The 14,278-nt window shown below is 44.5% G+C and overlaps 1 pseudogene; it reads right to left on the reverse strand.

The window, feature by feature from the left end:
* Positions 1–430: 430 nt before the first annotated feature.
* Positions 431–14,278, reverse strand: part of LOC112230529 — a 39,364-nt pseudogene continuing 25,516 nt past the window's right edge.

Here is a 14,278-nt window from a genome sequence, read left to right on the forward strand (position 1 = left end):
GTGGTTGGGGGAGCGGCTGCTGTCTCTCCAGCACCAGTTTTCTTACATTTGGGATGTGCACATTACCCTTGTATGCTTCATAAAGCTGCTGTGGGGCCTTGCTGGGAGGCTGGAGGTCCAGGGGGGGAGGAGGGGGAGGTGGGCAGGCAGTGGGGGCCTCTGTGTGGTTGGTCTCAGGAGCTGAGGTGAATTCCGGTTCCCAGAACACCGTGTCTGGTCGGAAGGAGAAAGGAGAGGAACAGTTCTCATGGCTGAGAGAGTCGACCCAGGCATCAGGCGTCAGGAAGTTACCTTGGGATTGTCTCCTGGAATCTAGACTGTGGCTGCGCTGGTGGTGGCGGTCGTCCCCGTTCTGAGAGCCTACTAGACTGAGAACCTTCCTGAGCACAGGCCTGGGAGGCTGAATGGTAGTTGGGCTTCTGCCCCGAGGTGATCTCCTCTGCCACTTCTCCCGCTCCTCTCTAGGTACTGGGCTCTTTTTGCGGTCCAATGGATGGCCTCTGCGGTCTTTTTTTGTGGTTTGCGGTCCTCTGTGGTCTTTCTCTGACAATAGGCTCTGGAGCATTATGGGATTTGTAGGAGGATCAACTGAGCCTTCCGGTTCATCCACACTCATCTCTATACAGTCTGAGAGATCCAACACTGTGTGTTGAGATGGCTTTTCAAATGGCTGTGACCTTGCTAACGCCACTTTCCATACACCATGCACTTTGTTGACAGAGACATCTGGCTTAGACATGTGTGAAATTCTGCCATTGGAATGGCATTGATTGCTCTTGCTGTTCCATTCATGTGACTCTGAGTCATCTCCCTTCAACTCGTTGACATGTGAGTAGTATCACAAAGCCCTGTGTGTGTCTTGAAACTCGCAGCTTCTTTTCCTTTTTGCCTCTCTAGTGGCTGGTGACTCACCCTCCTTTTAGAGTGACCCTCTGCTCTCTTAGCCCTGAGGTGGTGTTGTGTGACAGGTGACCGAGAGGGACATTGAGTGACTGGAGGGTCACAGTGGAGGGTCACTGTCCTCTCAGAGGTGGTGTGAAGGGCTGCGACCAGGCTGGTGGCTGAGGTGAGAAGGCTGGCCTCCCAGTGAATATAAGATGGGGACAAGGGCCTTTTGGCCATGCTAGAGCTCCCCCAGTTGGCCTGGGGATGACAGTGATGGATGTGATTTTGTAGGGAGGTGCTTTCCTGAGGTTTCCATATGGGATCACATTTTTCTGTCTCTCCTCCAACTCTCCTCATCTATGCCTGGTCTCTTGTTCTTCCCATCTAAAGTAGCGTTCCTCTCCAGTGTGTACTTCCGTAGCTTTCTCTCCAGCTCCTCCCTCTCCCGGGCCAGCTTCAGACACCTGCTCAGGTTGCCGGTCTCCCTCTCATGCTCCATCTGTAGCATCAGGGTGCTGGCGATGGCAGGCTGGACGGCCCGCTTTAGTGACAGGTATCCTTGTTTGCTCTCCTCCAGGCTTGGCTGAGGGTACATGTCTGAGTTACTGTCCGAGTAGGGACTACTCTCGCCTGGATGTCCAGCACAACTGTCTTTCTTCCCATCCAGGTAGAATCGTCCATGGAGGGAAAGGTGTTTGGCCATGGCCCGGACCATGGTCGTGGGGTTGGGGTTAGATCCACCACAGGGAAGGTCCACTGAGAGGACCAATGGCGGCTCCCTCCTCACACAGGGGGACACTGACCGCTGGACCTCAGTGGATTGTGGGAAGTCTTTCCTCAGGGACCTTATGTTGTGGGAAATGTGGAGAGAGGCCTGGTCATAGGGCTGCATCATGAAGAGACCGTCAGGGCCTCTGAAGATGAACTCTAGAGGGGAAGTGGGAGAAGAGCCTGTCCTGGGGGGGTGGTGGTGGGGAGCGTAGTGAGGAGGTGGTGGGGGGGCAGGAGAGCAACTGCTGGCACTGGTCATGGTATTCACTGCGGCTGGGTCTGTCGAAAGAGGAGTGGTCCGACTGGGAGGAGGAGCAGGAGCGGGAGGTGGAGCCAGGATAGTGGGAGTGGGAGTGGGACTGGAGGAGTTTCTGCTTCAGCACACTGTCTGGACTGGTAGCAAGTGACCCGCTACAAGAGAGAGAGAAAGGTTTAAGGATGGATGAGAGAGAGAACATGGAATATTCATCAGGTCGAAGGGCCACTTTACCGAGTCATCCCCAACCATGTCTTGAGATGTTTTGTGAAGACATCTTGAGACATCTTAAGCAAGGTTGGAGAGTAACAGATTACATGAAACCCGTTGCATGTAACAGTTTAACAAAAGACTGTAACTGTAATCTGTTACGTTACCAGCAAAAATAGATCATAGATCACAGATACTTTTGAAAAACTAGATGATTACTTCTAGGGTTACTTTAAAATCAGAAAGGATATTTGCGAAAACAAATCTTTGACACTTCTCTGTTTTCTCAATGACATTCCAATCAGCATTGAAAAAAGGCCCAAGTTCAAGTTTGTTCCACCTGAGCCAGTCTGACCACAAGTCAGAGACCACTATGATGATACACCAAATGTGTTTGATGGATCGTGGCAAAAGAGTAGGAACAGGCTTTTGTAGGCTACAGTCCAAGCTATCTCTTCCAATGGTCTGCAAGCTATCTCTTCCAATGGACTGCTGTCGGCATCCACAGTTTATCCAACTTTAGTAAATGCTTGGAGGTAAGGACGACAGCAGTGGTGTAGCCTACGGGTGATATACGGATATCACTAATTATTGATATCTACATAGCGCATTGATGTGAATCACACTGCTGCTCTCTCATTTAGTTATTTGTGCCTTACGGATTATGGTTGTTGTGGATGGTTGTTCACAAATGTAGATGTGTATTTTAACCCAATAATGGTTGAATTGAAGAAGTTTAAGCTGCCTATCAGTGATTGTTTTTGCAACCTGTGAACAGCCAGTGAAGGACCTGCTCTTGCAACAACTGCAGATCTCAGCCTGTGGATTATTATTATCTGACTCTGCTAGTCATCTATGAATGTTTGAACATCTTGAAGAACAATCTGGCCTTAATTGCCATGCACTCTTATAATCTCCACCCGGCACAGCCAGAAGAGGACTGGCCACCCCTCAGAGCCTGGTTCCTCTCTAGGTTTCTTCCTAGGTTCCTGCCTTTCTAGGTAGTTCTTACTAGCCACCATTCTTCTACATCTGCATTGCTTGCTGTTTGGGGTTTTATGCTGGGTTTCTGTATAAGCACTTTGTGACATCTACTGATGTAAAAAGGGCTTTATGAATACATTTGATTGATTGAATTAGATTATGAAATCAAAGTTTGAGGGAGTTCCTAACTTGTAAACTCCTCCTTTGTATATCGCTACATACTGTCAAAAAACAAGTTTTATTTAAGAAGACCACAAGTGGGGCTTTTATTGCTCAATCTAATTCGTGCTGATTCAAAAAGAATAGGTCTAGAGGTCTAACGGACACATGCTCAAACTCACACACTTTTGATGGACTTAAAGGGGCAACCTGTAGTTGCTTCATCCATGTTTGCATTTATATATTAATGGCAGATACCAATTTATTTTTGAAGATTATAACTTATAAATGCATCATGAGTTTAGTTCAACTGTCACATTCCACGAGAACCCAAAATATGAGCTTGTTTTTATCTAATGTTTGTAAACATTATCAATGTAAACAAACACTGTATAGCCTTAAAACATGGTTAAAACAAGAATTGTTATATCATGGATGGTCAGTCCTTGCATCCATAGCTCTGTCTATTAATCTGAGAGTGGTTACATTTCTCCAGGCCCTTCCTTCAGCTTTTTACCAAACAGAGGCGGGGTAGCCATTTTGTTATTGTTTCAACTGTGGATTCGCCCTTTAAACAGCTGCATATTATTGAGGTATCAAAGTGTCACCTACAGAAACGTAAACAATAGGGCCATAGCAAATTCAGCATATGACATTCATTTTTCACATGCAAATAGCACTTTTCGGTAATGCTCAAAGCATACCATTCCAGGAAGATCAGTATTTATTTTCAATTTGAAATAATGAGCCCAATCAGTCCTCCATGGCAACAAAATCAGAGTAGGCTAATAAGCCTGTAGTTTTTGGGTTATGCTGAGGTAAAACAATTTGACTAATCTAAACTTTCATATTTCTAAGTCCTATTTTTGAAGATCAAGGGTCATTAAATTAATTGGAATGACTGGAAATCTGACAGACTTTGGTTTTTAATGTAAAGATATAACCTAATAATCGTATTATTATCTGTATTAGAAAGCAATGGGTTAGAAGAAACCTACATAACCAGCTATGTAAATTCTAACTTTGATTTATCCTGCAATAGATGTCGTTCAATTTGTAATATATATTTTTGTCTTCTTCTAATGCCTCTTAAGGGGAAAGTAATATAAAAGTAACTGAAAGTAATCAGATTATGTTACTGAGTTTGGGTAACAATTTTGGACAGGTATCAAGTAACTCTAACGGATTACATTTAGGAGGTAACCTACCCAACCCAATGTCTTTGGAAAAATGAAAATGTGTCTACAGACACGGCTTGAAGACGTCTTAAGATGTTAAGAAAATGACATTAAGACAAAGGCGATGAGGTATGATACTTTAAAATCTTCTGAAAGTCAGAAAAAAAACTAATCTTAAGTAAAACAAAGTGGCAATGAGAAGGAAAACAATTAATATTAAGGGGCACTTACGTTGAGGGGTGGCTTTTATAGATGGCAGGAGGGAGATCTGAAAGGGCAGGGAGGGAAAGATGATCATTCACAATGACACAGTCACCATGGAAAGGAAATCATTGAGAAAACAAAATCAAGCCCAATAATACGAGCCCATTCAAAGCAGACAAGAATGGCTGGAGGCACAGCAATTGGCCATCCCTCAAAGTTAATTACCGGCACAATAATCAGCCACGTTATTGAGAAATGACCCTAATTAACCGCAATGTAAACGACATGAATATATTTTACAACTAAAGCGGGATGGAGTTGACAAGCATGGCTTCATGTCTATGCTCTGAACTATGAGTTATCCAAGAGTATTGGAGGACCTCTATCTGCTGTATCGTGGTGCTCATAGTGCATGTAATTAGTTCATTGATAATGTTTCACCATCTTTCCTCTTCCTGCGTCGCTTGTGACTGATGATACACACTGTCCACAGGACCAGGATGAGGGCCAAACACAGGAAGGCAATGCCTCCCATCGCTCCAGCCAATAACGGCTTGGGTACAAACTCCAGGAGGCGGGAACTGGCAGGGTACATATCCATCCCTGTGGCATGACAACATCAGCATCCATAAGACAGAGATTTACCACAACCCAATGTTAACAATGCATTCATTCCCTTACAGTAGATACACTAGGGCAGTTCCCCCAAGATACTGCATGACAGAATAGAAGCCTGATGTCTACCTCTGTTATATTGGTCTTCAATATGTCCCATGATGAAATATTAATATCATGTTAAAAAAGCCAGACAATGGTCTAATTCTAACAAAATTATTAGCTGCAATATTTCAGACTCCTACTAGACCAGTATTCTCCAGAGGGCTGTTCTAATTATGTGGTGCCAGTGGAACAGAGAGGAGAGAGGCTGCCTGCCTAACTTTCCCTGGCTCCAAAGCCTGAAACACTAACCCATGTTGGAGACGTTAACTGATGGACTGGGCTCACTCAGCAACACCCCTCGCCGGGACAGCAGCCGCAGCTCGTACACAGAGTCATAGACACACACACACACACACACACACACACAGACACACACACACGGAGGATGGAGGGGTAGGGGGATGAAACCACACTTTGTCAACATGGGATAGCGCCTGCAATGCTAATCAGGATCATCTGAATTCAGATTTAGGGAAGAGAAGGAGAGGGACAAAGGAGGCAGACAGAGAGGGGAGGAAGGATATATACTGAACAAAAATGCAAACACACGTGCAACAATGTTCAAGATTTTACTGAGTTACAGTTCATATAAGGAAATCAGTCAATTTAAATAAATAAATTAAGCACTAATCTATGGATTTCACATGACTGGGAATGCAGATATGCATTGGTTGGTCACAGATACCTGAAAAAAAAGGTAGGGGTGTGGATCAGAAAACCAGTCAGTATCCGGTGTGACCACCATCATGCAGCACAACACATCTCCTTCGCATAAAGTTGATCAGGCTGTTGATTGTGGCCTGTGGAATGTTGTCGCACTCCTCTTCAATGGCTGTGCGAAGTTGCTGGATATTGTCGGGAACTGGAACACACTGTCGTACACATCGATCCAGAGCATCTCAAGCATGCCTAATGGTTGACATGTCTGGTAAGTACGCAGGCCATGGAAGAACTGGGACATTTTCAGCTTCCATGCTGAAACATGAGCTGACGGCAGAGGATGACTGGCACGACAATGGGCCTCAGGATCTCGTCACGGTATCACTGTGCATTCAAACTGCCATCAATAAAATGCAATTGTGTTTGCGGTCCATAGCTTATGCCTGCCCATTCCATAACCCCAGCGCCACCATGGGGTACTCTGTTCACAATAATGACATCATCAAACTGCTCACCCACACAACACCATAAACATTGTCTGCAGTTGTGAGGCCGGTTGGACGTACTGGCAAATTCTCTAAAACAACGTTGGAGGCGGCTTGTGGTAGAGAAATTAACATTCAATTATCTGGCAACAGCTCTGGTAGACATTCCTGCAGTCAGCATGCCAATTGCATGCTCCCTCAAAACTTGAGACATCTTTAGAATTGTGTTGTGTGTCAAAACTGGACATTTTAGAGTGGCCTTTTACTGTCCCCAGACCCCAGGTGTACCTGTGTAATGATCATGCTCTTTAGTATGCCACACCTGTCAGGTGGAAGGATTATCTTGGCAAACGAGAATTGCTTACTAACTAGGATGTAAACAAATTTGTGTCCAAAACGGTTCTTCAGCTGTCACCATAGGAGAACCCTTTTTGGTTCCAGGTTGAACCCTCTGTAGAAAGGGTTCTTCATGGATCCCAAAAGGGTTCTACCAGGGCCCAAAAATGTTCTACCTGGAACTAAAAATGGTTCTTTAAAGGTTTCTCCTATGAGGGCAGCCAAAGAACCATTTTAGGTTCTAGATAGCACCTTTAACACCAGTTTTAAGGTCTCTGCACTGGCTGCCTGTGAATACATTATAAGATTATTCTATTGGTTTTTAAATCAATCCACGATTGTACACCATAATAAATGTCAGACATGCTTATAAGTTATGTACCCAGTAGGTCCCTCAGGTCCTCTGACACTGGCCTTTTAACTATCCCAAAGCCTAGGACCAAGAGGCATGGAGAGACAGTCTTTTAACTATCCCAAAGCCTAGGACCAAGAGGCATGGAGAGGCAGCCTTTTAACTATCCTAAAGCCTAGGACCAAGAGGCATGGAGAGGCAGCCTTTTAACTATCCCAAAGCCTAGGACCAAGAGGCATGGAGAGGCAGCCTTTTAACTATCCCAAAGCCTAGGACCAAGAGGCATGGAGAGGCAGCCTTTTAACTATCCCAAAGCCTATCCCAAAGCCTAGGACCAAGAGGCATGGAGAGGCAGCCTTTTAACTATCCTAAAGCCTAGGACCAAGAGGCATGGAGAGGCAGCCTTTTAACTATCCCAAAGCCTAGGACCAAGAGGCATGGAGAGGCAGCCTTTTAACTATCCCAAAGCCTAGGACCAAGAGGCATGGAGAGGCAGCCTTTTAACTATCCCAAAGCCTAGGACCAAGAGGCATGGAGAGGCAGCATTTTAACTATCCCAAAGCCTAGGACCAAGAGGCATGGAGAGGCAGCCTTTTAACTATCCCAAAGCCTAGGACCAAGAGGCATGGAGAGGCAGCCTTTTAACTATCCCAAAGCCTAGGACCAAGAGGCATGGAGACTATCCCAGCCTTTAACTATCCCAAAGCCTAGGACCAAGAGGCATGGAGAGGACCAAGAGGCATGGAGAGGCAGCCTTTTAACTATCCCAAAGCCTAGGACCAAGAGGCATGGAGAGGCAGCCTTTTAACTATCCCAAAGCCTAGGACCAAGAGGCATGGAGAGGCAGCATTTTAACTATCCCAAAGCCTAGGACCAAGAGGCATGGAGAGGCAGCCTTTTAACTATCCTAAAGCCTAGGACCAAGAGGCATGGAGAGGCATCCCAAAGCCTAGGACTTTTAACTATCCCAAAGCCTAGGACCAAGAGGCATGGAGAGGCAGCATTTTAACTATCCCAAAGCCTAGGACCAAGAGGCATGGAGAGGCAGCCTTTTAACTATCCCAAAGCCTAGGACCAAGAGGCAGGCCTTTTAACTATCCCAAAGCCTAGGACCAAGAGGCATGGAGGCAGCCTTTTAACTATCCTAAAGCCTAGGACCAAGAGGCATGGAGAGACAGCCTTTTAACTATCCCAAAGCCTAGGACCAAGAGGCATGGAGAGACAGTCTTTTAACTATCCCAAAGCCTAGGACCAAGAGGCATGGAGAGACAGTCTTTAGTTAGTATGCCCCTGCCTCTGGAATAGCCTGCCAGAGAACCTGAGGGGGGCCAACACTGTGGACATATTTCAAATATACCTTTTCAGCTTTACTTTCCTTAGGTTGCTTTTAGATGGTTCAGTTTTTATTGTCCATTTTTCAGTTTTTATTTTCATTGTTTTTATTAGTATTTACCTGTGAAGCATATTGTGTTGCATTCCATGTCGGAAATTTGCTATCTAAATAAAGCTTGATTTGATTTTCATAACCAATATAAATGTCTCTAAGGCAGCTAAAGCAGGGGATGATATCTGTTGATTGGTCTCAGAGGGAGTGAGTAACAGGGACTGGCGGTTACCTTGCGCAGACCTGGAACGATCATCACAGTTCTATTGGCACTGATGTCCTCACTCCCCTTGCTCTGCGCGAGATTGGAGGACAAATCCAGTGATGGGCGGGAACTGAGCCACAGGAGACCATTGCAGGACTATACCTGCCAAGCTCTGATTGGCTAAGAGCGATGTGGGCGGTTCTAGTTTCGCTCTCCTTGGGAGTGTATCTGATGGTGTAAAGCAGAACAGCCTTAGAAAGAAATACCCTACTTTGGGAAAAAAAGAAAATGCCTAATTCTCCAGGCATGCAGCCTTGAGTAGACAATGTCATCCAGGTTCTCAACACAACGGGTACTGACTCAGAGTTCGGACGGTGGCGATCTCACTGAAAGGCCCAGTGCCCACTTTGTTGTGTGGCAGGACACTGAACTGGTACTCTGTGTCAGGGACCAGCCCCGTCACCTGCAGACTGGAGCCAGAGGAGGAGGGCACGGGCACAGAGAGCCACTCCTGTTTCTCCCCACTGTCATCCACAGACATCTGCTTCAACCTGCAGAGAGAGAAGGAGAGGGGGAGTGAATGGGGAGAGAATGAAAAAAAAGAAAAAGAAAAGGGAACGAGAGAGAAAGAAAAAATAGAATTAAAAAATTAAGAGAAAAGAGAGAGCCAGTGTGTGTGTGTGTGTGTGTGCATATGTTTCTACTGAGCTTATACAATTTATTGCATCTTGCCTATGACGCTCGGCCATCGCTCATCAAAATGTTTACATGTACATATTCTTATTCCATCCCTTTAGATTTGTGTGTATTAAGTAGTTGTTGGGGCATTGTTAGATTTATTTGTTACTGCACTGTCGGAACTAGAAGCACAAGCATTTCGCTACAAGCATGTACATAGACCTATGTCTGAATTTGATTAGAGCTTTGATCGAAAATTCAAGCCTGATGCTACCTGAGCCTGATGAACCATATATATAATACATTTTATGAGCCCTACATTAAAGACATTTTATGAGCCCAAGCCCAAATGATTGTGCTGTTATCCAATAGCCTACAGTACAGTATATGATATAGGCTACTGCACATCACGCACAACAGAAAAACAGAAAAGCCCATAGATGTAGCTAGCTATATGCTCTCTTGGGTAAATAAATGAAACTAGCTCCAGTAGGCTAATAAAAACTGTATTACTGTACTGTATTCTATTATACTGTATTACATGGACTGGAATTACGCACCTTGTTCAACCTATGGGGTGGCAGGGTAGCCTAGTGGTTAAAGCATTGGACTAGTAATTGAAAGGTGGCCAGTTCATATCCCTGAGCTGACAAGGTACACATCTGTCATTCTGCCCCTGAACAGGCAGTTAACCCACTGTTCCTAGGCTGTCATTGAAAATAAGAATTTGTTCTTAACTGACTTGCCTGGTCAAATAAAATTGCTAAAGCTGAGAGAACATGCAATTCTGGTGCAGCACATGTGGCTTACAAATTTACAAGTAGGATGTAGTCTAGAGAATGTTATTTTATTTTTGGAATATAATAAGGCCTATTTTTATAATTAGTTGGCTGAAGCATATGTAGGCCTACCTTTCATAAGATCCTGTGTGGCTCAGTTGGTAGAGCATGGTGCTTGCAACACCAGGGTTGTGGGTTTGATTCCCACGAAGGGCCTGTATGAACTCACAACTGTAAGTTGCTTTAGATATGAGTGCTGTCTAAAATATTATTCATATTTTCCTTCCTCCTCTTTAGCTATTGTTGCTTTTGTTCCTTCCTCACTTTCAACAGTTAAATGCAATATATTTTGTTGTCCTTATCGTCATCAATCAAATTACATGTTTGAAAAATATAGGACTAGAATTAGAATCAGAAGGCTTTCACTTCTCTCCACGGAGATCGAATGGTTTTGAACAGGAGGATCTATTTTGGATGCAATTTGAAGGGAATTGATGGAGAGAGAGAGAGAAAGACTGCTCACACATGCTCTGATTTAAAGCAACGATATTTGAGTGATAGGCTGTTTTAAAACTATGCAGTTGCAATTAAAAATATATATACAGTACCAGTCAAATGTTTGGGGGCACCTAATCATTCAAGGGTTTTTCATTGTTTTTTACTATTTTCTACATTGTAGTATAATAGTGAAGACATCAAAACTATGAAATAACACATATGGAATCATGTAGTACACAAAAAAGTGTTAAACAAATCAAAATATATTTTAGATTTTTCAAAGTAGCCACCGTTTGCCTTGATGACAGCTTTGTACACTTCTGGCATTCTCTCAACCAGCTTCATGAGGTGGTCACCTGGAATGCATTTCAATGAACAGGTGTGGCTTGTTAAAAGTTTATTTGTGGAATTTATTTCCATCTTAATGCGTTTGAGCCAATCAGTTGTGTTGTGACAAGGTAGGGGTGGTATAGAGAAGATAGCCCTATTTGGTCAAAATCCAAGTCCATATTATGGCAAGAACAGCTCAAATAAGCAAAGAGAAATGACATTTAGACATTGCATATAAATGAACAGTTTCATTTCACATCATGCTGTTGATATAAATAATTTATTATAATTTACCGGTTTCTCATTGTTATTAATCATGGGAAAAGGGGGTGGTTTTGGGTGGTAAATCTCAGTGTCCGGGTACCTGCCATTCAGCCCTAGTGTGTGTGTATGTGTGTGTGTGCAAATTCTATGCACTATAACAGATGAAGAGACTGCACAATGCATTCTATGCTCCATGTGACAGATCTAAATGACAACATAGATATTCTATAATATAATCATTTTCACGAGATGAGGCAGGGTTTGTAAAAATAAAACTGCTTGAAAAAGGACAGTTGAACAGCATCCTTTTCCCAGTGATTTCTCTTTCAAACGTTCCTCTATCTGGCATCGGTAATTACTGTTTGTGGATTTCTGTGTTCTGTACCCGTCTATATCAATACAATATGTCTGCTTCCCTGTTTGTGATTGTTTACCCCTGCTGCTGATGATGATCTGTCCTCCACTGACGTTCAATACAGTATATTAATATGTTGCTGCTATGGTTACACAGAGGGAGACAGAACAGAGACTAGAAGAGTAGACGACTCACCAGACAGAGAAGAGAGGGAGACAGAACAGAGACTAGAAGAGTAGACGACTCACCAGACAGAGAAGAGAGGGAGACAGAACAGAGACTAGAAGAGTAGACGACTCACCAGACAGAGAAGAGAGGGAGACAGAACAGAGACTAGAAGAGTAGACGACTCACCAGACAGAGAAGAGAGGGAGACAGAACAGAGACTAGAAGAGTAGACGACTCACCAGACAGTGAAGAGAGGGAGACAGAACAGAGACTAGAAGAGTAGACGACTCACCAGACAGAGAAGAGAGGGAGACAGAACAGAGACTAGAAGAGTAGACGACTCACCAGACAGAGAAGAGAGGGAGACAGAACAGAGACTAGAAGAGTAGACGACTCACCAGACAGTGAAGAGAGGGAGACAGAACAGAGACTAGAAGAGTAGACGACTCACCAGACAGTGAATTTCTGGGGGTATTCCCCCATCAAAGCCTGGTTCCCAGGACACATTGGCCTGCTTGACCCCTGGAAACACAGCCACCAGGGTGGCAGCATGGGGACTGGTGCCTGACACACAGAGAGAGAAGGAGAAGAACGAGTGAGAAGGAAGAAGAGGGAGAATAGAAAATGAAATAAGAGTTGCATCCTTGTTCAACACGCATCCGTAATACACTGGTGAGGTTCCACAATGTCATGAATACATATTAGCTACATTAATAAAGATGACTTAGATGTGTGTCAGTCAATCTGTCTGTTCCACTCACCCAGTGCTGAGATGAGAGTGCTGGCTCTGACAGTTCCCACGCGGTTGGTAACACTGCACTCCCACTCCCCCTGGTGGTCTTTACTGAGAGGAAGCAGCAGCAGGGAGCCATTGGCTGCTACAGAGTACTGAGAGAGTGTGGCAGGTGCAACCTACAGACAGGGAGGACAGAGAGGAGACCGGACACACAAGCTGGGCTGATCGCTGAACTGCAATCAGTGAAGAGTTTGTTTGTCCCCGTTTGTCCAGAAAGGTGTGTGTGTGTGTGTGTGTGTGCGAGTGTGAGTGTGTATATGTTCTTTCTTGCATGTGTGTGTTAAATAATAGCTATCTCTGCTCCAGGGCATGTCCACAGTTCATACTATCTTGTTCACATGTTGCCAGGCCTGTGTGTGTGCTTGTTGACTCAAGTAGTCAGTGGAGTACAGTCATTTGCTGTGAAGCGTATTGAAATGCACTCACCTTGCTCCAGGTTACAGTAGGGGCTGGCTCTCCAGTGGTCTGGCAGGGGATAACAAGCGTCCTCCCCACCTCCTCTCGATACACCTTTCGGGGAGACTAGTTGAGTGACGGGGGGTCCTGCCGGTCGGAACAAAACAACCAGCCATGTCATTTAGACGAGGACTTTGTCACAATTAGAGAAAGCGAGTGAAACAGTAGATTACCTTTAGCTTTAGCCAAGATTAACCTCATCTTAACCTATGTACTACCTATTCACAAAAGGATTAGCACAACAATTAACCTTGCCATACAGGAGCTATTGTAATCAGGCCACATTGAACTCAATTCATGTCACAGACTAACAAGTAGAAGAGAGAAAAAAAGATCATCTAAATATATTTTCTAAAACTCCTTACTTGTCTCAGATATGAGCTCTCCCTTTGGACTGAAAGAGGCAGATAATTGGGTAGCACTTTATTTTAAAGTACAGTCTCCACATAGTTGTTATTTACTTGCAATTTACAAGGAAACAAAGTGGTAAAAATGGGGAATTCTAGTTCATTTTCTAAGAAACAAAGCAATATTTCTAAAGTTATTATTGTGTAAGTACCATTTTACCACATCATTTCGAGGATAAATAAAGGGTCATTTGTCTAATAAAGTGCTAGAAAACTGTGTGCACCCTGACCTGTAGGATGACTGGCGTGGGCCCTGATTGGCCCATGGTCCCGAAGCTGTTGTAGGGGGTGCACTTGTACACGCCTGTTGCATCATCATTGACAGCTGCCATGAACACCGAGCCTTCAGACGTCAGCGTCCATCCTGGGTACTGATTGGATGAAACAGTGAGAGGTCAGAGAACTTCTCAACAGTTTTTCAATTCAATTTAATGTTCATATACCTCTCTTGAATGGGAACATATTCTCTTCTGAGCACTAGGTCTACATGGCATATTGATTCCTTATGGAAATGGAAGATATGGGTAGATATCAGGTTGATCCCTCTACCATGGCCAGATCCAGTGGCTGTCCATCCTTGGTCCAATCAACACGGAGCAGGAGGGGCTGGGCTCTCACAGGGCAGGAGACCAGACCCCCCCAGGCCTGTGGGGAGATACGTCTGCTGAGGCATCTGGAGAGCCTGGGCAGGGTCTGCGAGGAAGGAAGGAAACAAATGAAATGATGGATGGATTGATTGATAGATGGATAGGAAGGAT

The sequence above is a fragment of the Oncorhynchus tshawytscha genome, linkage group LG33 (assembly GCF_018296145.1).
Source record: "Oncorhynchus tshawytscha isolate Ot180627B linkage group LG33, Otsh_v2.0, whole genome shotgun sequence".
Classification (NCBI taxonomy): Eukaryota; Metazoa; Chordata; class Actinopteri; order Salmoniformes; family Salmonidae; genus Oncorhynchus; species Oncorhynchus tshawytscha.